At 39.4% G+C, this 14,954-nt stretch overlaps 1 non-coding gene across 1 annotated transcript; it reads left to right on the top strand.

Moving 5' to 3' along the window:
* The first annotated feature begins 454 nt into the window (after positions 1-454).
* Positions 455-562, top strand: LOC112700601 (small nucleolar RNA R71). Its single transcript, XR_003153506.1, has one exon. It is a non-coding gene; the product is annotated as a small nucleolar RNA R71 (small nucleolar RNA).
* The last annotated feature ends 14,392 nt before the right edge of the window (positions 563-14,954 follow it).

The following is a 14,954-nucleotide window of genomic DNA, read 5'->3' as shown; positions in this document are numbered from 1 at the left end:
GATCGTTTTCCACACATCAGTACGCATTAGTCACGCGTACGCATCGACAATCTTTTCTGCGAGTCACGCGGACGCGTCGATCACGCGTACACGTCGCTGAGCAAATCTTCAAATCACGCGTACGCGTTAGTCACGCACACGCGTCGCCATGGGTATCTTCAAATCACGCGCACGCGTCAGGCACGCGTACGCGTCGCTCCTTGCTGCCATCTCCTTTTGTTCTTATGTTGTAGAAACTCCATCAAATTCCGCTGAATGCTACCTAAAATAAACAGTATTGCACAAAACTCAAAATAGCATCCATAGTGGCTAAAATATAATTAATTCTTAATTAAACTCAACAATTTAAGTGCAAATTCACTAGGAAAAGATAGACAAGATGCTCGCGCATCAGTGACATCTTGGAAAATTCAGACAGACCATTATATAATATATCTAATGTGGTCCATTCTGAAAGCATGTCAGAAGGACACTTTTTGGTCAGTTGCTTGTATCTTTCCCAAGCTTCATAGAGGGACTCACCATCTTTTTGTCTGAAGGTCTGAACATCCACTCTAAGCTTGCTCAGCTTTTGAGGAGGAAAGAACTTGGCTAAAAAAGCTGTGACCAACTTATTCCAAGAGTCCAGGCTATTTCTAAGTTGTGAGTCCAACAATGTTCTAGCTCTGTCTCTTACAGCAAAAGGGAAAAGTATAAGCTTGTAGACTTCAGGATCAACTCCATTAATCTTAACAGTATCACAAATCTACAAGAACTCAGTTAAAAACTGATAAGGGTCTTCTGATGGAAGTCCTTGAAACTTGCAGTTCTGTTGCAGTAGAGAAACTAATTGCGGCTTTAGCTCAAAATTGTTTGCTCCTATGACAGGGATTGAGATGCTTCTTCCATAGAAGTTGGAAGTTGGTGTAGTAAAATCACCAAGCATCTTCCTTGCATTGTTGTTTGGTTCGGCCATAATTATTTCTTTTGCTGCTTTCTTTTCAAAAATTTCAGTGAGGTCCTCTTCAGAGTTTTGTGATTTTGCTGCTTTTAGCTTCCTCTTCAGAGTCCTTTCAGGTTTAAGATTAGCTTCAACAAGTATGCCTTTATCTTTGTTCCTGCTCATATGAAAGAGAAGAAAACAAAGAAAATATAGAATCCTCTATGTCAAAGTATAGAGATTCCTTAAGGTGTCAGAGGAAAACAAGAATGGAAGGATGCGGTAGGTAAGGAAGAATTTGAACACACAAAGAGAGCTGGAGTTCAAATTGACAATGGAGGAGGAATGTTAGTGTTTAAATAGAAAAAAATGAGAGAGGGGAAGAAATTTTTGAAAATTAAAATTTAAAATAATTAGTTAATTAAAAGGGATTTAAAAAAAAGTTAATGTTTTTCGAAAATTAAGGGCGAAAAGGTGGTTTTGAAAAAGATAAGAAATAAATTTGAAAAAGATAAGAAGTTAGAAAAAGATTTTTGAAATTAGAATTTTAAAAAGATATGATTTGAAAGAGATATGATTTTGAAGATATGATTGGAAAGATAAAAATTAAAAAGATTTGATTTTAAAATTAATAACTTGATTAACTAGAAACTAAAAGATATGATTCTAAATTTCAAAATTTGAACCTTTCTTAACAAGAAAGTAACAAACTTGAAACTTTTGAATCAAGATTTTTGAAAATTTTGAAAAAGATTTGATTTTTGAAAAAGATATGTTTGAAAAGATATGATTTTGAAAAAGATATGATTGAAAATGTTTGAAAATTTTGAAAAAGATTTGATTTTGAAAAAAATATGAAGATTTGAAAAAGATTTGATTTGAAAACAAAATTCCTCTCCTTGTGTCATCCTGGCGTTAAACGCGCAGGAGATGCATGTTTTGGGTGTTTAATGCCCAATTGCTGCATGGTTTGGGCGTTTAAACACCCAGCCAGGTACCCTGGCTGGCGTTTAAACGCCAGTTTTCCTTCTTCACTGGGCGTTTTGAAGGCACAACTTTTTCTCTGTAATTCCTCTGCTTTATGTTCTTGGATCTTCATTTTGCTAAATCCTTTATTCAAGAAGATATGTTTTCAATTTTGAAAAACAACAAAATGAGTCAAAACATATAATTCTTGGATCAAAACACAAGATATATGGAAGAACATTATGAACGTCAAGATGAACACCAAGAACAATCTTGAAGATCAAGATGAACATCAAGAACTCAGTTTTCTTAATGAAAGAAAACATGGAGGACACCAAACTTAGAACTTTCTCATGTTTGGGCCATATGAATGCAAGAATGCATATGTAGAATATTATGTAGTGAAAATCAATAAATTATGAAGATCAAACAAGGCAATTCATTAAGAACGACTTGAAGATCATCAAGAACACAATGCATGTGTTTCGAAAATTGCAAGACAATTAAAATCATGCAATTCACACCAAACTTAAAATTTGGCCCTAGATTCAAACAAGAACCATGAAATATTTTCGAGTTTTTATGATTTTATGAATTTTTTTGGATTTTTTGAAAATTATTGAGGAAACACGAAAAAGAAGAAAAAAAAAATTTTTTGAAAAATTTTTGATAACTTTTTGAAAATAAAATAAAGGTTGAAATAAGAAGAAAATTACCTAATCTGAGCAACAAGATGAACCGTCACTTGTCCAAACTCGAACAATCCCCGGCAATGGTGCCAAGAACTTGGTGCACGAAATTGTGATCATCAACAATGGCGCCAAAGACTTGGAGCTCTCAAACGTGAATCATACTTTGTCACAACTTCGCACAACTAACCAGCAAGTACACTGGGTCGTCCAAGTAATAAACCTTATGTGAGTAAGGGTCGATCCCACGGAGATTGCCGGCTTTAAGCAAGCTATGGTCACCTTGTAAATCTCAGTCAGGTGGATTCAAATGGGTGATAGAGTTTTCATAATTGAAAGATAAATAAATATAAAAATAAAGATAGAAATACTTATGTAAATCATTGGTGGGAATTTCAGATAAGGGTATGGAGATGCTTCATCCCTCTTGAATCTCTGCTTTCCTACTGCCTTCATCCAATCCTTCATACTCCTTTCCATGGCAAGTTGTATGTTGGGTTTCACCGGCATCAATGGCTACCTCCCGTCCTCTCAGTGAAAATGGTCCAAATGCGCTGTCACCGCACGGCTAATCATCTGTCGGTTCTCGATCATGTTGGAATAGAATCCAGTGATCCTTTTGCGTCTGTCACTACGCCCAACACTTGCGAGTTTGAAGCTCGTCACAGTCATCCCTTCCCAGATCTTACTCGGAATACCACAGACAAGGTTTAGACTTTCTGGATCTCAGGAATGGCCGCCAATAGTTCTAGCTTATACCATGAAGACTCCGATCTTTCGGAATGGAGGCTAAGAGATACACGCTCAATCTTAAGTAGAATGGAAGTGGTTGTCAGTCACGCATTCATAGGTGAGAATGATGATGAGTTTCACAGATCATCACATTCATCAGATTGAAGTGCAAGTGAATATCTTAGAACAAGAATAAGCTTGAATTGAATAGAAAATAGTAGTAATTGCATTAATACTCAAGAAACAGTAGAGCTCCACACCTTAATCTATGGTGTGTAGAAACTCCACCGTTGAAAATACATAAGTGGTCTAGAGGTCTAGGCATGGCCGAATGGCCAGCCTCCCTAAGTATGAAAATATGATATCCAGAATGTCTCTATGATCCGAAGATGAAAATACAACAGTAAAAGGTCCAATTTATAATGAAACTAGCTACTAGGGTTTACAGAAATAGGTAAATAATGCAGAAATCCACTTCTGGGCCCACTTGGTGTGTGCTTGGGCTGAGCATTGAGCTTTACACATGTAGAGGTCTTCCTTGGAGTTAAACACCAGCTTTGGTGCCAGTTTGAGCGTTTAACTCCAACTTTTATGCCAGTTCTGGCGTTTTGACACCAGAAAAGGGCAGAGAGCTGGCATTTTGACGCCATTTCACGTTGTCAAAACTCGCGCAAAGTATGGACTATTATATATTGCTGGAAAGCCCTTGATGTCCAATTTCCAAGACGATTGAGAGCGCGCCATTTGGAGTTTTGTAGCTCCATAAAATCCACTTCGAGTACAGGAAGGTCAGAATCCAACAGCACCAGCAGTCCTTTGTCAGCCTCTGAATAAGATTTTTGCTCAGGTCCCTCAATTTCAGCCAGAAAATACCTGAAATTATAGAAAAATACACAAACTCATAGTAAAGTTCAGAAATATGAATTTTGCATAAAAACTAATAAAAACATCCTAAAAAGTAGCTGGATCCTCCTAAAAACTACATAAAAATAATGCCAAAAAGCGTATAAATTATCCGCTCATCACCTAGCCGTAACTCTAAGCATTTTGTTTTCCCGTATTACCACCGGATACATAAACGCCACAGGCACTTAACTGGGGGAACCCTTTGGATTCGAATTTAGCTTTGCTTAGGAGGGGAGGGGGACTAGGAATAGAAGAGACTGGAATAAGACGTTCTTCACCTGGTTTAGGAAGAGCTGACCTCCGAAAGCTCTAAGTCCTGACTTTCGTCTAGAAGCTCTAAATCTGCTCCTAATGCTACTGCCTTATAAGTCTGCGCTCGTTCGACTTCGAAATGCTTTCCTAACTCGGAATCGGCCTTTCCTAAGTCAAGAGATCGAAGAGGCTTTCATGCAGCTCTTTATTCTTTATGAGTTCCTGGCCTACCAACTAGCCAGTTTACTTGCCAGGCGTGTATTTAATATACAAATTAAACAACTGACTTTGACTTCAATATTTCCAGTCAGTGGTACCCAAAGTTCTTAAGCGTACTCTTTTGCTTTGGATCACGACTTTAACTGCTCAGTCTCAAGCTTTTCACTTGTCACCTTCATACCACAAGCATTTAGTGAGGGATAGCATCTCAATTGAGCTTTGTCCCTCCCAATAGATCCTTGCTCTTTTGATTTTTCTTTTATGAGCACTCTCTCTCTTTCTCTTTTTTTTTTGAATTGGAATGCTGTTTCTTTTGCTTCAAGAATATAAATAATTTATATTTTTATGAGAGCCAATAATATTTCTCTAGATTCACTGTTCTTCCAAGAGCCAACACTCTCAACCTCAAGACAATTATGCATAGTTAATTCATGCATTCAGATAGCAAATTTAAGGCCACCACTTTTGGATTAGAATGAATGACGTACAATTAACTCAAGAAATTTTGGATTTTAATACTTCTTTTTGAAAGAAAAAGGCATTTTATTTAAATTTAATGGAATGACAAGTGGAATATCTCATACTCAATTGACATAAAGGAAAATTAACTACTAGAATGTAAATAAAAAAAAAACAAAATTCTACTAGTGATCATGTAAACTTAAATATAAGAAATAGGAATTAGAATAGGCACAGGATAGGATTGAAACCCAACCACCTTAATTTTGGTAGTCATTGCTTTCTTCCGAAGCCACTTCTGGCATTTCAGCTCTTCTTCTGCACGCCCCTGCCTCTTGTATTCTTCAACTAACTTTTGTAGCATGCAAGACTGGTTCTTTTACTTCTCTCTCAATTGATCCATAGTGGCTTGCAACTGTTCAACTGAAGCTGCCAGTTGGTGTCGCGAAATTGTGAACAATACTTTTTCACAACTCTCATAATCCCCGGTCATGAACCCCAAAAACTTGGTAGCTCAGTACCATGGCATTACACAACTTCGCACAACTAACCAGCAAGTGCACTGGGTCGTCCAAGTAATAAACCTTACGCGAGTAAGGGTCGATCCCACGGAGATTGTTAGTATTGAAGCAAGCTATGGTCATCTTGTAAATCTTAGTCAGGCAAACTCAAATGGATGTATGATGATGAACGAAAATAAACATAAAGGTAAAGATAGAGATACTTATGTAATTCATTGGTAGGAACTTCAGATAAGTGCATGAAGATGCCTTCCCTTCCGTCTCTCTGCTTTCCTACTGTCTTCATCCAATCCTTCTTACTCCTTTCCATGGCAAGCTTAAGCAAGGGTTTCACCGTTGTCAGTGGCTACCTCCCATCCTCTCAGTGAAAGCGATTGCATATGCTCTGTCACAGCATAGCGGAATTCATCTGTCGGTTCTCAATCAGGCCGAAATAGAATCCAGTGATTCTTTTGCGTCTGTCACTAACGCCCCGCCTTCAGGAGTTTGAAGCACGTCACAGTCATTCAATCATTGAGTCCTACTCAGAATACCACAGACAAGGTTAGACCTTCCGGATTCTCTTGAATGCTGCCATCAGTTCTCGCCTATACCACGAAGATTCCGATTAAAGAATCCAAGAGATAGTCACTAGAGCCTTGATCGCTTGTAGAACAAGAGTGGTTGTCAGTCACTTTGTTCATGAGTGAGAATGGTGATGATCCGTGACAATCATCACCTTCATCAAGTTGAAGAACAAGTGATATCTTGGACAAAGAACAAGCGGAATTGAATGGAAGAACAATAGTAATTGCATTAATACTCGAGGTACAGCAGAGCTCCACACCTTAATCTATGGTGTGTAGAAGCTCCACCGTTGAAAATACATAAGAACAAGGTCTAGGCATGGCCGAATGGCCAGCCTCCCAAAGAGGGTTCAATCATAAAAACATGATCAAAAGATCCAAAGATCGAAAGACTCTCTATCATAATCTAAGAACTAGATGTCCAAAGATCCAAAATACAATAGTAAAAGGTCCTACTTATAGAAAACTAGTAACCTAAGGTGTACAGAAATGAGTAAATGACATAAAAATCCACTTCCGGGCCCACTTGGTGTGTGCTTGGGCTGAGCATTGAAGCATTTTTCGTGCAGAGACTCTTCTTGGAGTTAAACGCCAGCTTTGGTGCCAGTTTGGGCGTTTAACTCCCATTTGGGTGCCAGTTCCAGCGTTTAACGCTGGGATTTCTTGAGGTGACTTTGAACGCCGGGTTGGGCCATCAAATCTTGGGCAAAGTATGGACTATCATATATTGCTGGAAAGCCCAGGATGTCTACTTTCCAACGCCGTTGAGAGCGCGCCAATTGGGCTTCTGTAGCTCCAGAAAATCCACTTCAAGTGCAGGGAGGTCAGAATCCAACAGCATCTGCAGTCCTTTTTGGTCTCTGAATCAGATTTTTGCTCAGGTCCCTCAATTTCAGCCAGAAAATACCTGAAATCACAGAAAAACACACAAACTCATAGTAAAGTCCAGAAAAGTGAATTTTAACTAAAAACTAATAAAAATATACTAAAAACTAACTATATCATATCAAAAACATACTAAAAACAATGCCAAAAAGTATACAAATTATCCGCTCATCACAACACCAAACTTAAATTGTTTCTTGTCCTCAAGCAACTGAAAATCAAATAAGATAAAAAGAAGAGAATATGCAATGAATTCCAAAAACATCTGTGAAGATCAGTATTAATTAGATGAGCGGGGCTTTTACTTTTTGTCTCTGAACAGTTTTGGCATCTCACTCTATCCTTTGAAATTCAAAATGATTGGCTTCTTTAGGAACTTAGAATCCAGATAATGTTATTGATTCTCCTAGTAAAGTATGATGATTCTTGAACAAAGCTACTTATTGAGTCTTGGCTGTGGCCCAAAGCACTCTGTCTTCCAGTATTACCACCGGATACATACATGCCACAGACACATAATTGGGTGAACCTTTTCAGATTGTGACTCAGCTTTGCTAAAGTCCCCAATTAGAGGTGTCCAGGGTTCTTAAGCACACTCTTATTTGCCTTGGATCACAACTCTTATTTCTCTATATTTTTTTTTCGTTTTCTTTTTCTCTTTTTTTTCGGTTTTTTTTTTCATTGCTTTTTCTTGCTTCAAGAATCATTTTTAATGATTTTTCAGATCCTCAGTAACATGTCTCCTTTTTCATCATTCTTTCAAGAGCCAACATTCATAAACCACAAATTCAAGATACATATGCACTGTTTAAGCATACATTCAGAGAACAAGAGTATTGCCACCACATTAAAATAATTAAACTGTTATAAAATTCAAAATTCATGCAATTCTTTTTCTTTTATCAATTAAGCACGTTTTTATTCAAGAAAGGTGATGGATTCATAGGACATTCATAACTTTAAGGCATAGACACTAAGACACTAATGATCACAAGACACAAACATGGATACACATAGGCATAAAATTCGAAAAACAGAAGAATAAAGAACAAGGAAATCAAAGAACGGGTCCACCTTAGTGATGGCGGCTCTTTCTTCCTCTTGAAGATCCTATGGAGTGCTTGAGCTCCTCAATGTCTCTTCCTTGTCTTTGTTGCTCCTCCCTCATGATCCTTTGATCTTCTCTAATCTCATGAAGGATAATGGAGTGTTCTTGATGCTCCACTCTTAGTTGTCCCATGTTGGAACTCAATTCTCCTAGGGAGGTGTTTAGTTGCTCCCAATAGTTTTGTGGAGGAAAGTGCATCCCTTGAGGAATCTCAGGGATCTCATGATGAGTGGGGTCTCTTGTGTGTTCCATCCTCTTCTTAGTGATGGCTTTGTCCTCATCAATGGGGATGTCTCCCTCTATGTCAACTCCAACCGAATAACAGAGGTGACAGATGAGATGAGGAAAGGCTAACCTTGCCAAGGTAGAGGACTTGTCCGCCACCTTATAGAGTTCTTGGGCTATAACCTCATGAACCTCTATTTCTTCTCCAATCATGATGCTATGGATCATGATAGCCCGGTCTATGGTAACTTCGGACCGGTTGCTAGTGGGAATGATTGAGTGTTGTATGAACTCTAACCATCCTCTAGCCACGGGCTTGAGGTCATGCCTTCTTAATTGAACCGGCTTTCCTCTTGAATCTCTCTTCCATTGGGCGCCCTCTTCACATATGACTGTGAGGACTTGGTCCAACCTTTGATCAAAGTTGACCCTTCTAGTGTAAGGATGCTCATCTCCTTGCATCATAGGCAAGTTGAACGCCACCCTCACACTCTCTGGACTAAAATCCAAGTATTTCCCCCGAACCATAGTAAGATAATTCTTGGGATTCGAGTTCACACTTTGGTCATGATTCTTGGTGATCCATGCATTGGCATAGAACTCTTGAACCATCAAGATTCTGACTTGTTGAATGGGGTTGGTAAGAACTTCCCAACCTCTTCTTCGGATCTCATGTCGGATCTCCGGATATTCACCCTTTTTGAGTGAAAAAGGGACCTCGGGGATCACCTTCTTCAAGGCCACAACTTCATAGAAGTGGTCTTGATGCACCCTTGAGATGAATCTCTCCATCTCCCATGACTCGGAGGTGGAAGCTTTTGCCTTCCCTTTCCTCTTTCTAGAGGTTTCTCCGGCCTTGGATGCCATAATGGTTATGGAAAAATGAAAAAGCAACGCTTTTACCACACCAAACTTAAAATGTTTGCTCGTCCTCGAGCAAAAGAAGGAAGAAGAGTGTAGAAGAAGAAGAAATGAGGAAGAGGGAGATGGTGGTGTGTTCGGCCAAAGAGGGGGAGAAGTGGTGTTTAGGTTGTGTGAAAATGAAGGGTTGAAGAAGGGTATATATAGGAGAGAGGGGGGTAATGGTTCGGCCATTATGGGTGGGTTTGGGAGGGAAAGTGGTTTGAATTTGAAGGGTGAGGTTGGTGGGGATTTATGAAGGATGGATGTGAGTGGTGAAGAGAAAGATGGGATTTGATAGGTGAAGGGTTTTTGGGAAAGAGGTGTTGAGGTGATTGGTGAATGGGGGAAGAAGAGAGAGAGTGATGGTGGGGTAGGTGGGGATCCTGTGGGGTCCACAGATCCTGTGGTGTCAAGGAAAAGTCATCCCTGCACCAAATGGCATCAAAATTCACGTTTTGAGCCATTTCTGGCGTTAAACGCCGGGCTGGTGCCCATTCCTGGCGTTTAACGCCAGGTTCTTGCCCCTTTCTGGCGTTTAACGCCAGTCTGGTGCCCCTTTCTGGCGTTAAACGCCCAGAATGGTGCCAGACTGGGCGTTAAACGCCCAACTGCTAGGCTTACTGGCGTTTAAACGCCAGCAGCATCTTCCTCCAGGGTGTGCTATTTTTCTTCCTATTTTTCATTCTGTTTTTTTCTTTTTTCATGGATTTTGTGACTTCTTATGATCATCAACCTACAAAAAAGATAAAATAACAAAAGAAAATAATTAAGTATAAAACATTGGGTTGCCTCCCAACAAGCGCTTCTTTAATGTCATTAGCTTGACAGAGGGCTCTCATGGAGCCTCAGAAATGCTCAGAACCGTGTTGGAACCTCACAACACCAAACTTAGAGTTTGAATGTGGGGGTTCAACACCAAACTTAGAGTTTGGTCGTGGCCTCCCAACACCAAACTTAGAGTTTGACTGTGGGGGCTCAGTTTGGCTCTGTTTTGAGAGAAGCTCTTCATGCTTCCTCTCCATGATGACAGAGGGATATCCTTGGGCCTTAAACACCAAGGATTCTTCATTCACTTGAATGATCAGCTCTCCTCTATCAACATCAATCACAGCCCTTGCTGTGGCTAGGAAGGGTCTGCCAAGGATAATGGATTCATCCATGCACTTCCCAGTCTCTAGGACTATGAAATCAGTAGGGATGTAATGGTTTTCAACCTTTACCAGAACATCCTCTACAAGTCCATAGGCTTGTTTTCTTGAGTTGTCTGCCATCTCTAGTGAGATTTTTGCAGCTTGCACCTCAAAGATCCCTAATTTCTCCATTACAGAGAGGGGCATGAGGTTTACACTTGACCCTAAGTCACACAAGGCCTTCTTGAAGGTCATGGTACCTATGGTACAAGGTATAGAAAACTTCCCAGGATCCTGCCTCTTTTGAGGTAGTTTCTGCCTAGACAAGTCATTCAGTTCTTTGGTGAGCAAAGGGGATTCATCCTCCCAAGTCTCATTTCCAAATAACTTGTCATTCAGCTTCATGATTGCTCCAAGGTATTTAGCAACTTGCTCCTCAGTGACATACTCATCCTCTTCAGAGGAAGAATACTCATCAGAGCTCATGAATGGCAGAAGTAAGTCCAATGGAATCTCTATGGTCTCATTTTGAGCCTCAGATTCCCATGGTTCCTCATTGGGGAACTCATTGGAGGTCAGTGGACGTCCGTTGAGTTCTTCCTCAGTGGCGTTCACTGCCTCTTCTTCCTCCCAGAATTCGGCCATGTTGATGGCCTTGCACTCTCCCTTTGGATTTTCTTCTGTATTACTTGGGAGAGTACTAGGAGGGAGTTCAGTAATTTTCTTGCTCAGCTGACCCACTTGTCCTTCCAAGTTTCTAATGGAGGACCTTGTTTCAGTCATGAAACTTTGAGTGGTCTTGATTAGATCAGAGACCATGGTTGCTAAGTCAGAGGTATTCTGCTTAGAGTTCTCTGTCTGTTGCTGAGAAGATGATGGGAAGGGCTTGCTATTGCTAAACCTGTTTCTTCCACCATTATTGTTATTGGAACCTTGTTGAGGTCTCTGTTGATCCTTCCATGAAAGATTTGGATGATTCCTCCATGAAGGATTGTAGGTGTTTCCATAGGGTTCTCCCATGTAATTCACCTCTTCCATTGAAGGGTTCTCAGGATCATAAGCTTCTTCCTCAGATGAAGCTTCCTTAGTACTGCTTGGTGCATTTTGCATTCCAGACAGACTTTGAGAAATCATATTGACTTGTTGAGTCAATATTTTGTTCTGAGCCAATATGGCATTCAGAGTATCAATCTCAAGAACTCCTTTCTTCTGACTAGTCCCATTGTTCACAGGATTTCTTTCAGAAGTATACATGAATTGGTTATTTGCAACCATTTCAATCAGTTCTTGAGCTTCAGTAGGCGTCTTCTTCAAATGAAGAGATCCTCCAGAAGAGCTATCCAAGGACATCTTGGACAGTTCAGAGAGACCATCATAGAAAATACCTATGATGCTCCATTCAGAAAGCATGTCAGTGGGACACTTTCTGATCAATTGTTTGTATCTTTCCCAAGCTTCATAGAGGGATTCTCCTTCCTTCTGTCTGAAGGTTTGGACTTCCACTCTAAGCTTACTCAATTTTTGAGGTGGAAAGAACTTTGCCAAGAAGGCATTGACTAGCTTTTCCCAAGAGTCCAGGCTTTCTTTAGGTTGAGAATCCAACCATGTTCTAGCTCTGTCTCTTACAGCAAAGGGGAATAGCATTAGTCTGTAGACCTCAGGGTCAACCCCATTAGTCTTGACAGTGTCACAGATTTGCAAGAACTCAGCTAAAAACTGATGAGGATCTTCCAATGGAAGTCCATGGAACTTGCAATTCTGTTGCATTAGAGAAACTAATTGAGGCTTAAGCTCAAAGTTGTTTGCTCCAATGGCAGGGATAGAGATGCTTCTCCCATAGAAGTCGGGAGTAGGTGCAGTGAAGTCACCCAGCACTTTCCTTGCATTGTTGGTATTGTTGTTGTTTTCGGCTGCCATTTGTTCTTCTTCTTTGAAGAATTCGTTCAGGTGCTCTAAAGAGAGTTGTGCTTTGGCTTCTCTTAGCTTTCTCTTCAAGGTCCTTTCAGGTTCAGGATCAGCCTCAACAAGAATGCCTTTGTCTTTGCTCCTGCTCATAAGAAAGAGAAGAGAACAAGAAAATGTGGAATCCTCTATGTCACAGTATAGAGATTCCTTTAGGTGTCAGAGGAAAAGAAGAGTAGAAGACAGAAGTGGAAAATTCGAACTTAACAGAGAGAATGGAGTTCGAATTTTGCATTAAGGGATAGTGTTAGTCCATAAATAGAAGGATGTGAGAAGGAGGGAAGTCATTTTCGAAAATTAAGTGAAAAATTTTGAAAATATTTTTGAAAAACATTACTTAATTTTCGAAAATGAAAATGGAAAAGAAATCAAGTGATTTTTGAAAAAGATTTTGAAATTAGAAATCAAAAAGATTTGATTGAAAACTATTTTGAAAAAGATGTGGTTAAGGAGATATGATTGGTTTTAAAAAGATGTGATTGAGAAAATATGATTTGAAAAATATTTTTAAAAAGATTTGATTTTGAAAATTAAAAACTTGACTAACAAGAAAAGATATGATTCAAACATTAAACCTTTCTCAACAGAAAAGGTAACATACTTGAAATGTTGAATCAAATCATTAATTGATAGTAAGTATCTTTGAAAATGGAAAGAAATTGATTTTTAAAAAGATTTGATTGAAAAATTGATTTGAAAAAGATTTGATTTTGAAAAGATTTTGAAAACTAAAAAAAAAAAATTGATTTGAAAACAAAATCTTCCCCCTTGTGCCATCCTGGCGTTAAACGCCCAGAATGGTGCACATTCTGGCGTTTAACGCCCAAATTGCTACCCTTTTAGGCGTTAAACGCCCAACCAGGTACCCTGGCTGGCGTTTAAACGCCAGTCTGTCCTTCTTCACTGGGCGTTTTGAACGCCCAGCTTTTCTGTGCAATTCCTCTGCTGTATGTTCTGAATCTTCAATTCTCTGTATTATTGACTTGAGAAGACACAAATTAAAAATATTTTTGGATTTTTAATAATAAGAACAAATCAAAATGCAACAAGAATCAAACAACAATGCATGCAAGACACCAAACTTAGCAGTTTGTATACTACTGACACTAATGAAAATGCATATGAGACACACAAAACACTTAAGTCAATTGAATTCAAAGATCAGAGCATGAAAATCATCAAGAATTACTTGAAGATCCTTAAGACACATGAATGAATGCATGCAATTGACACCAAACTTAAAATGAAACACTAGACTCAAACAAGAAATATTTTTGGTTTTTATGATTTTGTAATTTTTTTGTGCTTTTTCGAAAATTAAGTGGAAAAAGGTATCAAAATTCTTAATGAGAATTCCAGGAATCAGTGCAATGCTAGTCTAAGACTCCGGTCCAGGAATTAGACATGGCTTCACAGCCAGCCAAGCTTTCAAAGAAAGCTTCGGTCCAAAACACTAGACATGGCCAAAGGCCAGCCAAGCCTTAGCAGATCACTGCTCCAAAAGCAAGATTGATAAAAATCAACAAGCTCTTGAGATGATAAGTTGAAACCTCGGTCCAATGAGATTAGACATGGCTTCTCAGCCAGCCAGACTTCAACAAATCATCATGAAACTCTAGAATTCATCTTCAAGAATTTCGAAAAAATAAATACCTAATCTAAGCAACAAGATGAACCGTCAGTTGTCCAAACTAGAACAATCCCTGGCAATAACGCCAAAAACTTGGTGTTGTTGCTGGATCTTGGCACTGATGTTACCAAAAGCTTGCTCAAAACTAGAACAATCCCCGGCAACGGCGCCAAAAACTTGGTGTCGCGAAATTGTGAACAATACTTTTTCACAACTCTCATAATCCCCGGTCATGAACCCCAAAAACTTGGTAGCTCAGTACCATGGCATTACACAACTTCGCACAACTAACCAGCAAGTGCACTGGGTCGTCCAAGTAATAAACCTTACGCGAGTAAGGGTCGATCCCACGGAGATTGTTAGTATTGAAGCAAGCTATGGTCATCTTGTAAATCTTAGTCAGGCAAACTCAAATGGATGTATGATGATGAACGAAAATAAACATAAAGGTAAAGATAGAGATACTTATGTAATTCATTGGTAGGAACTTCAGATAAGCGCATGAAGATGCCTTCCCTTCCGTCTCTCTGCTTTCCTACTGTCTTCATCCAATCCTTCTTACTCATTTCCATGGCAAGCTTAAGCAAGGGTTTCACCGTTGTCAGTGGCTACCTCCCATCCTCTCAGTGAAAGCGATTACATATGCTCTGTCACAGCATAGCGGAATTCATCTGTCGGTTCTCAATCAGGCCGGAATAGAATCCAGTGATTCTTTTGCGTCTGTCACTAACGCCCCGCCTTCAGGAGTTTGAAGCACGTCACAGTCATTCAATCATTGAGTCCTACTCAGAATACCACAGACAAGGTTAGACCTTCCGGATTCTCTTGAATGCTGCCATCAGTTCTCGCCTATACCACGAAGATTCCGATTAAAGAATCCAA

Source organism: Arachis hypogaea, chromosome 6, assembly GCF_003086295.3.
Source record: "Arachis hypogaea cultivar Tifrunner chromosome 6, arahy.Tifrunner.gnm2.J5K5, whole genome shotgun sequence".
In the NCBI taxonomy this organism is placed as follows: domain Eukaryota; kingdom Viridiplantae; phylum Streptophyta; class Magnoliopsida; order Fabales; family Fabaceae; genus Arachis; species Arachis hypogaea.
Note: the sequence above shows the minus strand (reverse complement) of the source record. Positions and strands in the feature narration are given on the sequence as shown.